Source organism: Nannospalax galili, unplaced genomic scaffold (assembly GCF_000622305.1).
Source record: "Nannospalax galili isolate Female #2095 unplaced genomic scaffold, S.galili_v1.0 scaffold581, whole genome shotgun sequence".
Classification (NCBI taxonomy): Eukaryota; Metazoa; Chordata; class Mammalia; order Rodentia; family Spalacidae; genus Nannospalax; species Nannospalax galili.
This window is the reverse complement of record NW_008345699.1, coordinates 3,175,663-3,192,719: the sequence shown is the minus strand read 5'-3', so window position 1 is coordinate 3,192,719 and position 17,057 is coordinate 3,175,663. Positions and strand designations below refer to the sequence as shown.

The 17,057-nt window shown below is 37.9% G+C and overlaps 2 pseudogenes; both read left to right on the top strand.

The window, feature by feature from the left end:
* The first annotated feature begins 4,673 nt into the window (after nt 1-4,673).
* On the top strand, nt 4,674-5,073 carry LOC103741103 (annotated as a pseudogene).
* A 1,473-nt stretch (nt 5,074-6,546) lies between these two features.
* The window catches only part of LOC103741102, a 16,729-nt pseudogene continuing 6,218 nt past the window's right edge, over nt 6,547-17,057 (top strand).

Sequence of the window (17,057 nt, the reverse complement as noted above, 5' to 3'; positions counted from 1 at the left end):
TTTTGAGACAGGGTCTCCCTGTAGCCCCAGCTGTCCTGGAACTCACTATGTAGACCAGGATGTACCTCTCCTCGTAGAGACTGTATCTTTCTATCTCTTCAGCTATGCTCACTGTTCTTACGTTGGAGCCTGTTCTTGCAGTAGCAAAAGGCTGGGGAGATAGAGTGTTCAGTAACCTCACAGTTAAATCTTGTTTCATTGCAATTGTGACTAGAGGTTGTGATACTTACACACATTTCTCCAGTGGCGTCATTTGTTTTATTTTTCCTGCCATCCTTTCTGCCTTCTCTATCTGCAACTTTCCTACTGTAGTAACTTGAAGCCAAGACCCCTGTGAAATAATTTTTTTCCCCTTTACTTGAGACAAATAGACAGAGAGCACTGCAGAACAGTTACCTTCTCCAATAAGATAAAGGATCCAGTTTCTCCCTCTGGAGTAAGCATTTGTTATGAAGAACTGTGGGTGAATTTTATGATTACTCTCAGACCCTGGACAGAGTCACTGGGGAATCATTCTCAAATCTTTACAAGGAGCTGTTGGGTTTCCTGAATTTTGAGAGAAAAACACTTTGAAAGCTCCTGAAGACTACAGTCCCCAAGAGGTTCTCATCCTCACTTAGCTTCTAGCAGTTTGTCAAAATTATCATTTCAATGCTCCTTGCAATGTGGAGCTTGCACAGCTTGCCTTCTAGGTGAGCAGAGGGCTGCTGTAATTCCATTATCTGCCTGTGTCTCTATACTTCATCTTAGGTCTAATTTTCCATTTCTTATACTGTGTCCATCCAAAATTGCCTTCTAATATGGATTTCACATATCTCTTAGATATGCATAGCATCTTCACAAACAGAATTATTATACATCCAGTAAAACCAAAGCAAAATTAAAATGCAGATTGACTGGCGGTCAAGAATCCAATGACACTGCTGTACACAATAGAAGGCAAAAGGAAAATAAGAAAAAAGGGGATTGGAGATGTGCTTTGTTCTACTGATTATGAGATAATGCTTTTGTTGTCTTTATAAACCTTGACAAAATATAGGACTTTGATATCATTTCAAGATGACACATTGAAGTCTTGGAGTTCACATATTTAATTGAATAGTCAGGTAACAAGAGATGATTTTATCTCAGTTTCTAACCCTGCCATGTCTTCTGGATGATAGTGTTAACAACCATATTAATTCCTTTATCTGTAATTCTAACTAGGTAAATTCAAAGACTCATTTCAATAAACAACCACTTTTTTTCTACCTGGTGACTTGCTGAGTTCTTTCTCCTGTTCCACATTTCTTCACATGTCCATCTCTCTTCTCTCTCTTTCTCTTCTTTTGTGCACACATGTCTACACAAATACACATATGCACATACTTCAAATACATTTATGTACAGATGTTTGGCCAATGTATTATCCAGCAATAAGTCTTTTTTATTTGTAGATATCACATGCTTTTCCTTTGGAATGTCTTTTAAGTGAATATTAAAATATGAAAATAAAATAAATTTATATTAATATAAAATAAATATACAAAATCATCACAAAAACTTTTTTTTGTCTTTTTGAGACAGGGTTTCCCTGTAGCTCCAGCTGACCTGATACTTGCTATGGCGTTCAGGCTGCCCTTGAACTCACAGAGATCCACCTGCCTCTACTTCCCAAGGGCTGGGATTAAAGGCATGTGGCATCATGCCCGGCCTAAAACATTTTTCAAATACTAAATTTTTCTAAGATAGAAAAGATACATAAAACTGCTCTTAAGTTATAGATATTGTTTTGAAATGGAAAATATGATTTTTTTTTGTAAACCTGAGACACACACACACACACACACACACACGCACACAGGTACATGTGTCAGATACAGTGAGGTTAGGGCAAGAGAACAGGAGGAACTGATATAATGTTTAAAGTTGAGTAAGTTAGACAGATAAATAAAAAGAAATATAAGACTTCCCCAGATACAACTGAGAGCAACTGAGCATGGGAGTTTGACCACTGTGTGTGTGTGTGTGTGTGTGTGTGTGTGTGTGTGTCTTCTCAAAGAATAATAATGCATTGTCCTTTTCATGATGGAAGTGGTTTAATGTACTCATAAGATATCAGGACTCTTCTCCATGGCATAATAATGTCATAGCAGTTGCTAGTCTGTGCTGTTGCCAGACTGGACCCTGAGTAGTTGATGTTCCTATATTATCCTTCATGAGTAGAGATCCTTGTTCTTTAGTCCATACATAACCCTCTGCCTCTGCCACCATGGCCATTTGATAGTGAGATTAAATAGTGATGACAAAGATGGCTGACGAAAGTGTCTGACTAATATACATAGAGTAGGACATCCTCTGCTGAGGTCATCTTCTGATGAGTAACATGGTGGGACTTTGTCCATTTAGAGAGTTCTACCCATACAACACTTTCTCATTCTGTGTGTTACCAGTAACCAGTATGTTCCATGAATCTGATAAAGCCAGATTTTGGCCATAGCTTATGAATCATTAAACTTTTCCTTCTGGATTATTATCTTCCCCCAAAAAATACAATAAGCAGGTATATTGCTCAACGTTCTTTCCCCTGAGATCTCTCTCATCCATCACTATCCTTCAACCATCTGACATAAATGGGCTGTGGTACTACATGGCTTCATCCTATCATAGAAAATTACATTAAAATCAGGCCCAAGTTTCCCTTCTCTAGTCCACTGGTCATGGAGCACTCCCCATTTGAGTTAAGATGTAGTTAGGGAGAATAGGTGACATGCCAGGATAAGTCCACATTTTCTCACTGATATTCCAACCTGCATCTCTAGAAATTTCACTGAGGCGTAGAACTCTGAGTGTCTTTTTGGAGTTTTTCTTTATCCCCTGACACACAACCCTATTGGTCTATGAAGAAGTTACAACCTTTTCAAGTCCAATTGCAAAGTAAAACCAATGTAATGGAGCAGCAACATATCTTATTGAAGGAATAAGCAATCAGCAGCCCTGAAGAGAAAAGTATCACAGGAGGCTGGCTGGTGAGTTGGGACCTACCATCTCTGAGTTAGGATAATTTAGATGTATTACAAAATCAAACTGTCTCTGGTGGTTTTTCAGCAGAGATATTGTAGAAGAAAAGCATTTGTCAGATTAGCCTCATATTAATATACTTCTTAATTTTTTTTAAACACAACACCAGGACTAAAAGGCTGGTGTGATCACACTTATAATCACTGTCATTCTGTCTTTTTCAGCATGAACAAAATTGACGCGTTCACTAATGAAAAGGGAAATCACAACTTCATTTTTGTCTTTTGTTTTTAATTTTTCTCCTGATGATTAAAAAGAAATTTTGAAATCTGTAGTTACATACATGTGTGTAATGACTTTTAGTTTCAATTCCATTACCCTTTCTCCCTACCTCCTTTTCCCATTGAAACTTTTCTTCCTAATAAAAACCCTCCTACTTTCATGCCTTTGTGTGTGTGTGTGTGTGCATGTGCTGACTCACTGGTGAGCTACACAGTGATCTACGCAATCCCTAATAATTGTAGCATTGCTTATAGTGAAAGGCAATTCTAGTGAGAGTCTGCCTTAGTCTGCTTTGAATTGCTGTGATACAAACACTGACTAAAGCCAACTTGGAGAGGAAAGAGTCTGTTTTATCTTTTTTCTCCTAGGTCATAGTTTATCATTGAGGGAAGTTAGGACAGGAACTCAGGCAGGAACCTTGAGGCAGTAGCTGAAACATAGGCCATGGAGGAACTCTGCTTACTGGCTTGCTCCTCTGGCCCATATTCATGTTGCTTTCTTATACAACACAAGACTTCCTGCCAGTGGCTGGCAATGCCCACAGTGGGCTGAATGCTTCTATATCACTCAACAATTGAGAAAATGCCCCACAGCATGGCCACAGGCCAATCCAATGGAGGAAATTCCTCAGCTGAGGTTCCTTCTACCCTAGTGTGTCTAATTCACAACTGAAGTTAGTCAGCACAGAGACTTTCGGCTCTAAAACAATAGCCCTTATTCCACTGGTCAGGGAACTGATATGGACATTTCAGTTACTAAATGCAGCAATTTGTAACTGGAGAAGTAAGTATGGGCCTGACTCCACATCCAGGTCATAGTAAAGCTCTTCCTGGAAGGTTTCTAGTTTCCTTTCATTCTTTAAATTGAGTCAAGATTGGGAATTAACAATTCCCAATTGGCAATATCACAGAACCTTTTTAAATTTTTTATTTATTTATTTTATGTATATGAGTGTAGTGCCTGCATGTGTGTAAGTGCACCCATGTTCTGCAATGACTGTGGAGGTCAAGAGAGGGTGTCGGATCCCTGGAACTGCAGTTGTAGAGGGCTCTTAGCTGCCATATGGTTGCTGTGAATTGAATCCAGGTCCTCAGCAAGAGTAGTCAGTGCTCTTAACTGCTGAGCCATCTCTCCAGCCCCAAATATCACAAAATTTTATCTTCATAATTCACATTAGACTTCTGTTCATATTTTCTAGAAATCTTTATCTTTTATACATCCAATAAGAATTTAGCAGAATCACATACACACACAGACACACACATGCACATACACACACACACACACAAAGGGTCTGTGTATGTCTTCTCCAGGTGGATCAGATAAATGCTGCACACTCCACTCAGCACCACTGTGTGTTAGGGGGCCTGGGAGGACTGTGGCATTCTGAGATGGTTGGGCAGGCAGAGGAGACTGCAAGATACTACACCCTGAAAGAGATTCTGAGGCACAGATTCAATCAGAATACCTGGTTGATCCTGCAGCACAAGGTTTTGCAAGAACATCCCAGTGGGGAAGAAGTCCTAAGAGAACAAGCTGGGGTAATGGTAGAAAGAACTTTACGGATGCCAGGAGCTCTACTGAAGCAAGAGAACTATACAAAATGTACATCATCAGAGAGCTCTATCCAGATAATAGATCAAAGTTAGCCAAGCATTTGGAAACTCTTGTTACTACTATAAGAAGTCTAATTTCAGTTGGTGGACAAACTGGGGGATCCCACCCATCTCAGCCTTGACTGTAGTCTTGATATATCACCTCTACAGGGTAGAAAACTCCCTGCCTCTCTGAAGGTAAGGAAAGAAAAGACATTCATGGATACATGAGAAAAGAAGCCAGTGTTCATCACTACATCTGTCAGAACCCTTTACCTGAGAAAAAAAATTGCAATTGTTTCCCTTTCCTCTTACATTAGAAAAAATAGAGAAAGAAAGAGGGAGCTCTTTCTAACTCTTAAACTTTTCAAATGTGCATTTTTATCATCAATTTTATGTTGATGTTTCTCCATGGCACTATTAGCTTATTGTAATCATGATCTTTTAAAATATATTTGGCTTTTTAAATTAAAAATTATTAGAGTTTCATGGGTTTTATGGCTATTAGTCAATGTTGCATTTTCTGTGAGACAGACTATTCTGGGTACTGCTGTGGATTGCATGCCCATTACAGTCACTACAACCAACTAACTTTGGTAATTATGTCTTGCCACTTGACTTTTACCACCACAGGATCACATTACTCCATTACGTTTAGGGATCTCAGTTTCATAGTTAGAATTCACTGTGATTTCTGACCTATTAAATGTGTGCACCACATAATCCTTCAATGATGCTGGGCTTACTGCTGAAACTTCCTCTAGTCATAGTGAAAGGTTTGTCCTCTAGATCCACTTGGGCTTAACAATCCAATCTAATATGACAAACACACTCTTATCATCAGTCATCCTAAACCTTTGCATAGCTTCCTCTTACCAAGGTAGTTCAATCTGATATTGCAGTTTCACTGAGAATATGCTACCTTTGGGTATATCAAACATATGATGTGATGGCCTAAAGTCACTTCAATACTCTGTCATAGCAACAGTTAGATTAGTTCTTGAATTAAAATTGATTATAGTTTAGAAAATTTGACACATAAAACTGCCCATCGCATTAAGGTGTGTACATGAAAAATGTGTTTGTATATTTATTAATTAAATCCATATTAATGCCAATTTTATTTAAAATAGGCAGTGGTGTATATTCTAACTCAAATCTTTATGGAAGCTAAAAGGAATATTTTTAGAATAAATATAAATTAGAAATACTGATCATACATACAGGATTATTGAACTGTTTTACTGTTGTTTTCTAAATTTTGTGAAGTAAACAAAATCAGTCTGCCTATGTTATCTGTTCTGTGTATATCAATATTTATGGTACTAATCTCTGTAACATAGACCAAATTATATAAATAACTATGCAGAATATATCATCATAAATATAAGAACATCTTCTTATTGACAATATTTTCAGTTTGAAAAAAAACCTCTTCATATAACAAATGTATAGGTAAGCAGATAGAACTAGAAAATATGTTAAATGAGGAACCCCAGACTTAGAAAGACAGATACCACGTTTTCTCTCATATGCATAATATGAGAGAAATATGGCTTCTAATAATATGGCTTCTAACTTTTTATATAGGTGTAGTTATATGGGAATGACTGTAAGTGTAGGTCATGAACCACATAGTTTCCATGAGAGGAGAAAGGGATTTGAAGACATGCGGGTGCAGAGAGCGATAGAACAAACACAGCATCGAAATGGGAAGGGAATGCTGGGGGTACAAGACTGTACGAGGGTGGGGACGGGAGAAGCAAGAAGAGGATCAATCGAAGTATGAAAATGCCACATTGAAACTCAGTGTTTTGTATGTTAGCTCAAAAAGTTTAGAAATACGCTACATAATATATGCAATTCAAAAATATTTTATACACTGTTGACTAATTTGAACAGGACTGTGGAAACATCTCTTCCACTTCTATGAAGAACAGGCCATAGAGAGCTGCATTTTCCAGCAATGTTTGTTGAACAATATCACAGTGATTTTCTGTACTATATATATAAACAGTATCAAATGGCCAAAAATACGAATGAAAAATAGTCCTTATTGCAGGAATTTGGACAAATCCAACCTCACCGTTTCGGAGGTTTGCTGTTACTTGGGTTTTCTAGCCTCGCCGCAGGTTCTTTTGTATAAGTTTACTGTGCTTTTCCCTGCTTTCCTCTTTCTTGGCCTCCCTCTTCCGTCCCCTCCTTCCTCCTTTTTTCTAACAATCTTCAACTGCATTTCTTTGCTGGCTCACCTCTTCTCACATATTACTCTTGAGCGTCTCTTTGTAATATTGTCTGTCCTTCTGGAATACTTCTTGAACCGCTGTTTGTGCAGTTAAGAGCAGTTGTTGCAGTTTTAATTTAGTGAATCTCTTGAAATATTTTTTACACGCATTGAAGTGTTTTTCAGCAGATTTTGTGTGTAATAGAAAATAAGTAGATTTCTTGCTACTGAAGGTATATGTTCCTGTCACACATCATATAAAATCATGAGAGAGAGAGAGAGAATGAGAGAGAAAGAGAGAAAGTGAGAGAAAAACAATTCCTTTCTAGTCATTGCACATCATCCATTTGCTCTGTGACCTTCTCAGTTTGTGTAACCTTTCTAGATTATAATACTTAGATGCCTTATCTTGAGGAGAGAGCTAATAACTACTAAATTGCTCTGAAACAGTTCAAAGTGCTACTGTTAACAGGAGTGCAGGCCACTTATTACAGGAAAGAAAGCAAGCAGCTAAATCCTGTAGCCATTTGATTTTTTATGGAATGCCCCAGGGAATTAGTCAATCAAATCCTTTGCTCTCCATTTTAGAAACCTTCTAGTTCTGGAGCCCTGAAGTGGGCAATATTTTCTTTTCTTCTCTTCTAAACTATCCTATGTACCTTTAATATTTGTAAAAGATAAAGAAGAAAATATCAGTAAGAATTTCAATGTGTTTTCACATGACTTCATACTTCCTACACTATATGGGCATAATGATCCATTTAAAACACTGTCATAATTATCACTCTGAACAGGAAAGTGCTATGCAGGCATACTGAAGAACTTCCATTGTTGGAAGCATCTGCAAATTAGATCACATGTGTAGACTTTTTGGCAGGTAAGCAAGTTGTATTCTATTTAGGGATTTTCCTTTAATGTTTTCTATTCCATAATAATATCATGATCTACTTCTAAGCTTCTGTGCTGCTTAGCAAAATCCAAATACTATGTCTGTTGGACTGTAATTTTCGTTTTGGCTGATGAATAGATGGACATTGCTCTTTGTTTCTAGGCATACTCCGTGGATTTTACCACATAACTTTCTCCAAGATCATTCCCCCCACAACATGGCAGCTTACTTTCAAGATCAGTAGAAGACTCCAGTCTGTTAAGGAGGAGTCATATTCTGTAACATAATTGCAGGGGGTGACTAACTGATTGCCTCTACCTGGTTCTCATAGCTATGGACAACTTATGAGTTGTCCTCTACTGTATGAGTGAAACTAGCTTTGTATAGAGAAAGATAAAAAGAAGCCCCAATAACAGAGCTATTTTTCAATAATACTTATCACAGTGCTGTAGCAAAAAGTCTAAAACATAGAATTGGTTTAAGTAAGGGAGTTTACACAAAAAGGATACAGAATAAGGACAGAGTTCAGCCAGAACTGTCATTGTTTTGTGGCTAGAAAAGATTACCACCATGGTCACTTTAAATAATTGGTAACATTAATGTTGTCCAATCACTCATACAAGGCATTTACCACAGTGTTAATACTAATATATTTTATCAGAAAAAAATATCCAATGATTATCATTGATTCATTTTCTCTTTTGGGAGGTTACAAAGCACCCTCTGCTAATATAAGAGCTAGTCTTCAGGGAGGAGACTTTCAGGTCAGTTCCAGCTCAATTCCTCCAAGTCCTGTGTTTGAAGTATGTGAGGCCTTCAGACATATGATCTTATATTCAAATTCTGGAAGGCACCCAAGAACCAAGAACTGGTAAAAGAGCATACATTATTTTTTAGTCTCTTCAATTCCTCTGACCAATTACTCAAAGGGAAGTTTCCTTTGGCACTGGGATTTTGTTAGAAAGCTTTCAGCTATACATAAACACACTTCTATATATTATGTATGTATTTTTAAGTAAACATAAAATAATGTAGTTCTTATTCATATAGTAGCTATACAACATATAGTTACTATTGGATTTTTTTCCATTTAGCCAAGAGAAAATAATCCCTGCTTCTGGGTTATAACACCTCAGTGATGCATTAGGAACACCAGAAGAGGAATAATAGCAATTACTAGACCTTTTATTCTGCTGTATTTGTTAGGGTAAGTCAAAAGTTAAACCCAGAATCAATGTTAAAGAGTCATCAGATACATAAATATACCAAGTTATTAATTATTTGAGGGTTTTCTCTGGAGTTTAACTGCCTCAGCATATTAGATTTGAAATATCTGTTAGGTATTCTAGAATAGATGCTAAATTGGCATCAGGATATGTGAGGTATGTTCTGACTTGTATCAATAAATACAGAATGTATTTTTATTGGGAAAAATAAAAATCACCAAGAAATAAATTTACAGAAGACTCACGAAGTGAAATTTTTCCACTGAGTTTTTGTAAAATTTCATTATTTATTTATTTATTTTGTCTTTGTGAGAGGACTGCTCTGTAGCCCCAACTCATATAGAAATCACTAATTAGATCAGCTGGATTCAATCTCAGAGAGATCTGCCTGCATCTGCCTTCCAAGTGCTGGGATTAAAGTCATGTACTGAGCTTAAATTTGTACTTTTATACATATAAGTGTTTTGACTGCATGGATGAAAATGCACCCATATCATGTAGTGCCCACAGAGGTCAGAACAGGTCATCAGTTCCCCTGGAACTGGTGTTACTGTAGGTAGTTAGCTGCTGTGTTGGTCCTGGGAACCAAACTCAGGCCCTCTGCAGAAGCAACCAGTGCTCCTAACTGCTGAACCATACATCATGTCTATTCAGCCCTGTCCACTGAGTTTTTATGTAACTTGGCAAATTTCAAAAACATATTACTAAATAGATAAAATATAGGTAGGTGAGTAGGTCTATTCACAGATTGACAGTGTGTGCTTTAGTTACACAACAATCTGTCACACATTACATTTCCTTCTCTTTTGAATCTCCTACACTTCAAGTTGATATAATTAGAAATAAGTAATAAAGTTTTGTGTAACTTAGTTGAGTTTACAGTGTGACCCTTTGGCCATACTGAGTGGAAATAAAACGGTATCCCTTTATTTTAGAGGTGTCTGTGAAAAGCGTTAATATAATGGGAAAATGTCCTGAGGACTTGAATGGTCTGCTTCATTAACCGTAACTGGATACAAAGGCTCAGAGGCGGCCCAAGAACAGTTGAGTCAAGGTATCTCTAAGATTTGGTAGATTGCCTCTCCCTGTCCCCTGGAAACTGAAGAGCACCTGATCATGCTGTGGGGGAACTGCTTGTGCCTAGAACTAGCTGAAGTTTTCTATGTGTTCTTAGCCACACTCTACCTGAAACACTAAAATCCAAGCATGTGGATTTTACACTTTGGATCTACACTGAATGCACAATGTTCATCACCAAGTGGACCTCAGAGGAGAGCAGGTTCACCTCTCCAAAGAAGGTACTCTTCTAGCACCTCTATCCCCATCTTCCCTGCCTATTCTCCATGTAAGAAACAGGCTGAATAAAGTTTCCTTCACAAATTTTTGTGCTAGCATTACTTTATGGTTATTTTCTGCTGCTATAAAAGTCACAACATAGGCAGAACCACAGTTTTGTTTAGGTCTAGTGTAATGGTGGTAACATAGGATTCTTTTATTTTTAATATTTTTATTGATTCATTAAGAATTCATACAGTGTGTTTTGATCATATTCAGACCTATTCCCCCATCTCTACCTTCCTGACTTTGTCTCCCCTTATTATTGATGTTATGTTTTAAAGATCTATGGAGTCCAATTCATGTTCCCCCAACACTCCTGGATATGTGTCCATCTCTTGGAGCTTGATCAGCAAACTCAGTGTCATACCCTTAAAGAAAGCTGACTCTCCCTCTCCCAGCAGGATCAATTGCCAATAGTCCTCAGCTACCGCTGAGGTTTCTTACCCACTTTCTCCATCCAAGTTGCGATTTTTGTCTAACTTGGACTTGTACAGGTCTTGTGAGTGCTCTCACAGCACTGTGGATTCATATGTGTAAATGCCCTGCTGTGGGTATACAACACACTTTCCTTGTATTTATCTACCACCTCTAGCTGTTATGAATTGATACATACAGATAAGGTTTAACTTTTCCAAAAGGGTTAATGGATTCTAATTTCCTCAGTACAATAATTCCCTATCTCAAATCTACCCTTTTTGGCTGTTACTTTTCCCCCACATAACTTTTGCTTCTGAAGATTTAGGAATATTTGAACTTGGGACTTTAGAAGACCCACAGCTAGGATGGAAACAGTACTCACTTAACCTCATTGTAACTTAATACATGCTATATCTACAAATTCTGTTTTTCTGATTGATTCCACATTTTAAAAAAAGTTTTAAAAAGAATTATAAATATTCAGGGATTTAAAAATGGAACATGAATGGGAAGACTCTAACATTTATTTTTACTTTTTGACATTGAAATGCATTGAATACACCAGTTATTTTTATAAGCCTGGCTATAGTTCAGAGATGGGTTGTGTTTAAAATGTTTGGGTTGTAGTGTCAATTACAAAATTCCAACAGAGTCAGCATGGTTTTAGGACACTGGGGAACACAGAAGATGCAGGAATTCATCCCCAAAGGCAACACAAAAGTATCTAAAACATGACAGCTTCCATCTTACCTTCATAAACATCTTGAGGACTTAATCTCTTCTCTATTAAGAAAAATTCTACAGTGACAATCCTGTGTGCTTTATCTTTTGCAAGCCCACACTCCAGAATGCCTTCTTTGTATGTTGTATCAGCCTCTCATTGTTGCTGCAGCAAATTACCACAAAAAAGTTATTAAATATCCGAGAAGGTTAAAAAATTAGGAAACTACACATTTATGTTCTTATAGGTCTAGAGCCACAATTTTAAAATTAGCCAAAAATGCTAAAACACAGTGCAGTCTGAGGCAAGCATATTTTCCCCTGGACTTGGGGGGAACATCATGTTCTTGCTTTTCTGCACTTTTGCAAGTTCATTTCTCACAACAGACACCTTGCATCACATCAATTTTTCTTTTTGTGTACCCAAATCTCTTCTGCTCTCCTCTCAGAAGGACACTTCTGATCACATTTATAGCCCACAGAGAAAATGCCAGTCCATCCTACCATCTCAATGTCCTAAGAGTCATTTTATCCACATACAGAAACATTCACACATCCCAAAATTAGGACCATGGTATCACAGTGGCCCTTTATTCGGTCTACTGTATGTAATGTCAGTGACAATTATAACATACATTTTGGAGATCAGAGAAATGGCTCAGTGGTTGAGAGTACTGGGTGCTCTTACAGAGGACCTATGTTCATTTCCCAGCACCCACATAGTGATTACCAACCTTCTTTAGCTAGTTCCAGGGGATCTAATGCCCTCCCTTGGCCTCAGCAGGTATTGTATACAAATGGTGTCCTTACATACATGAAAATAAGATGACCATATACAACAAAATAGATAAATGAGGCTTCTGGGACTGGCCCCGCCCTCACCTCCCTCTGCTTCCCTGGGCTTGCAGGACCCACAGGCCTATCTCCTACCCACAGGCTTCACTCTCCCTGGGGTAAGTCGATTGGGCCTTCCGTGCCTTAACTCCCCCAGCCTCATTCACCCTCCCATCTCCCCAGTCCAGTCTCTCCTCCTAGCCTGGGTCCTCTTCCATTCCTTCTCTTGGCACCCCAGAAACCTGGGGAGCCACCACTGCTTCATGATCCTGTGCATCCAGAGCAACTCAGTTCCTTCTCTGGTCCTCAGGGGCACTGTGGGCCTGGCCCTGCCCTCACTTCCCTGTGCCTCCCTGGGTCTGCAAAACCCACCAGCCTCTTTCCTGGATGTTGGGGCTGAACTTTCCTATTCCTGGTCCTTTGCATCCAGACCAACCCAGCTCCACAGTGCAGTGCCCAGGAGACCTTGTGGCCACTTCCCACTCTCATCTTACTTTGCATCTCTGGGTGCACAGCCACCAGCTCTCCTAACCAGCATCTTTCCTGGGCCCAGATCCCAGGCCAGTCCAGCCCCAAATTCCTGAGGCCAAAATCTAACCTGGAGGGATCCAGAACTTAGGAGAAAGCCTGAGAGCATCTGATCCTCATCTGACTTGGGCCTCTGTGGGAACTCCTGAAGACATAGGCAATCTGGCCACTCCAACATAAAATCAAAACAGAGAACGGGAAGCTTAGAGGAACCAGCCTTTCATGCCCAAAAAGTAAACCACAAAGACACATAAAGTTCACAAAAAGAAGCAGAACTAAACTTGAAGGCCCGAGAATCACACAAGAATCAGAAACTACAAAAGAAATTCACATGTCAAAATCACAGGGAAAAAATAAGAACATGAAAAACCAAAATAACATATCCCCACCAAATACCAATAGTCCTCTAGGTACAATGAGAACCCCATAGAGATAATGCAGGACATGGAACTCAAGAGAACAATTATAAACATGATAAAAGAATTCAGTGAATTTAAAGAACACACAAAGAAATCAAAGAACTGAAGGAAGATAGAGATAAACTTCTGAATGAAGTCATAAAAGAGTTAGAAATATTGAACAATACTCCGGCTGAAATGACGAAGGAAGCAAAACACTCAGTAAGCCAATTAGAAATGACAGGAGAAAGCCTCACCAATAGGATGAACAAAATGGAAAACAGAGTATCAGGACTGGAAGATAAAGTGGATGAACTAGACCACTCAAGCAAAGATTATGACAAATTTAAGAAATCACAAGAATGGAATATGCAGGAATTGTGTGACACCATAAAAAGACCAAATTTATGAATCACAGGCACACAGGAAGGAGAAGAATCACAAGATAATGGCATGGACCAGATATTCAACAGAATCGTGGAAGAAAATTTCCCAAAATTAAAGAAGGACATGCCCATACAAATACAAGAAGCATATAGAACACCAAACAAACAGGCCCAGAAAAGAAACTCTCCACGGCACATCGTAGTAAAAACACTACACATACAAAACAAAGAGACAATTCTGAAAGCTTCAAAAGAGAAACAATAAGTCACATATAAGGAAAACCCATTAGGATTACGGGTGACTTTTCAGTGCAAACTATGAAAGCCAGAAGAGCCTGGACCAAAGTATTCCCAGTTTTAAATGACCAGAGATGCCAATGCAGATTACTATACCCAGCCAAAATGTCTATTATAGTTGAAGGGGAAAGAAAAATCTTCCATGACATAAATAGGCTGAAGGAATTCGTGTCCACAAAACCTGCCCTTCAGAGAGTTTTGGAAGCAATACAAAGAGCTGAAGAAAAGAATGACTACACCCAAGGGGTTGCAGAAAGAAATTCAATGAAGGTATAACTGTGGAAAAGTACAACTACATCAAAAAATGTAAATAGAAATAAAAATGACAGGATTCAATACCCGTCTTTCATTAATAACTTTAAATATTAATGGATTGAACTCCTCAGGCAAAAGATACAGACTAGATGAATGGGTTAAGAAAAAAAAAACCATCTTTTTGTTGTCTGCAAGAAACCCATCTCACTTTCAAGGACAGACACTATATTAAAGTGAAAGGATGGAAAACTATATACCAAGCAAATGGTACTAAGAAAAAAGCAAGTGTAGCAATTCTAATATCTGACAAAATAGACTTTAAACTGAAACTAACCAGAAAAGACAAAGAGGGCTATTTCATTCTGATCAAAGGAACAATCAATCAAGAAGGTATTACAATCATAACCATGTATTCACCAAACTCTGGTGTACCCAACTTCATAAAAACAATACTACAGGACTTTAAGACCCAGATTAATCCCAACTCATTAATAGTAGGGGTCTTTAATACCCCACTGACTCCATTGGATAGGTCAATAGGGCAGAGAGTTAACAGAGAGACATCTGAATTAAACAATACCATATATCAAATGGACTTAAGAGACATCTACCAAGTATTCCACCCAAGCACCAAAGGACATACTTTCTACTCAGCACCCCATGGGACCTGCTCCAAAATCAACCATACACTGGGGCACAAAGCAAACCTCAACAAATACAAAAAGATTGAAATAATTCCATGTGTTCTATCAGACCACAATGCAGTAAAGCTTACAATCAACACCCGAAGAAGCCCTAATCACCACATGAACACATGGAGATTAAACAACACACTCCTGAATGATGAATGGGTCAAAAGAGAAATTAAGAAAGAAATAAAAGTATTTTTGGAACTAAATGAAAAGGACAGTACAACACAACAAAACCTCTGGGACATGCTGAAAGTGGTCTTTAGAGGGAAGTTTATGGCTTTAAGTGCCCTCATCAAAAATCGGAAAGATCGCAAATAAATGACTTAACATTGCAACTTAACACAATTGAAAAGCAACAGCAAATAAAACCCAAATCCAGCAGACAAGGAGAAATAAAAAAAATCAGGACAGAAATTAATGAAATTGAAAGAAAGAAAACAATACAAAGAATCAACAACTCCAAGAGCTGGTTCTTTGAAAAGATAAACAAGATTGACAGACATGTGGCTGAGGTAACCAAAAGAAAGAAACAGCACCTCCAAATCAACAAAATCAGAGATGAAAGGGGAAACATCACAACAGACACCAGAAAGATACAGAATATTATAAGGGAATACTTTAAAAACCTATATGCTACTAAATTTGAAAACCTAAAGAAATGGATGGATATGTAAAGGCATGGGAACCACCAAAACTAAATCAAGAAGAGATTAACATCTTAAACAGACCCATAACACAAGAAATTGAAATGGTAATAGAAAACCTCCCGACAAAAAAAGCCCAGGACCAGATGGATTTTCAGCAGAATTGTATCAGACATTTAAAGAAGATCTATATCCAATACTACTTAATTTTTCAAAAAGATAGAAATGAGGGTGAACTTCCAAATTCCTTTAGTGAAGCCAGCATCACTCTCATACCAAAGCCTGGTAAAGATACAACCAAAACAGAAAACTATAGACCCATATCCCTAATGAACATAGATGCAAAAATACTCAACAAGATACTTGCAAATTGCATATAGACACATCAAAAAGATCATCCACCATGATCAAGTCAGCTTTATCCCAGAGATGCAGGGTGGTGCAATATACATAAGTCAGTAAACATCAAAATCATATAAATGGGCCCAAAGACAAGAACCACATGGTCATCTCAATAGATGCAGGGAAGGCCTTTGACAAAATTCAACATGCATTTATGTTCAAAGTCCTTGAGAGAATTGTGCTGGAGGGAACAAACCTCAACATAATTCAAGTCATATATAACAAACCCACAGCCAACAGCATTCTAAATGGAGAAAAACTGGAAGCATTCCCATTGAAATCAGGAACCAGACAAGGCTGTCCACTATCTCCACTTCTCTTTAACATAGTGCTTGAAACTCTTGCAAGAGCAATAAGACAAGAGCATGAAATTAAAGGAGTAATAACTGGAAAAGAAGACATCAAATTATGCCTTTTTGCAGATGATATGATATCTAAGAGATGCCAAAAATTCTACCAGAAAACTCCTAGAAATTATTAACAAGTTCAGTAAGTGGCAGGTTAAAAAATTAACCTACAAAGGCTACAGCATTTCTATATAGGGCACATGGAAACACTCCCCTTCACAATAACTGAAAAAAAAAATTCTAGAAAGAAATTGAGGAAGACATCAGAAGATGGAAGGACCTCCCATGCTCATGGATTGGAAGAATTAATATTGTGAAAATGACCACCCTACTAAAAGTCATTTATAGATTCAATGTAATGCCAATCAAAATCCCCATGACATTTTTCACAGAATGAAAAAAATTATCTTAAGATTCATGTGGTAGCAGAAAAGACCTTGGATATCCAAAAAACCCTGAGCACTAAGAGCAATGCCAGGGGGATTACTATACTAGATTTTAAGCTGTATTACAGAGCTATAGTCATAAAAACAACATGGTACTGGCACAAAAATAGACCCATAGACCAATGGAACAAAATTGA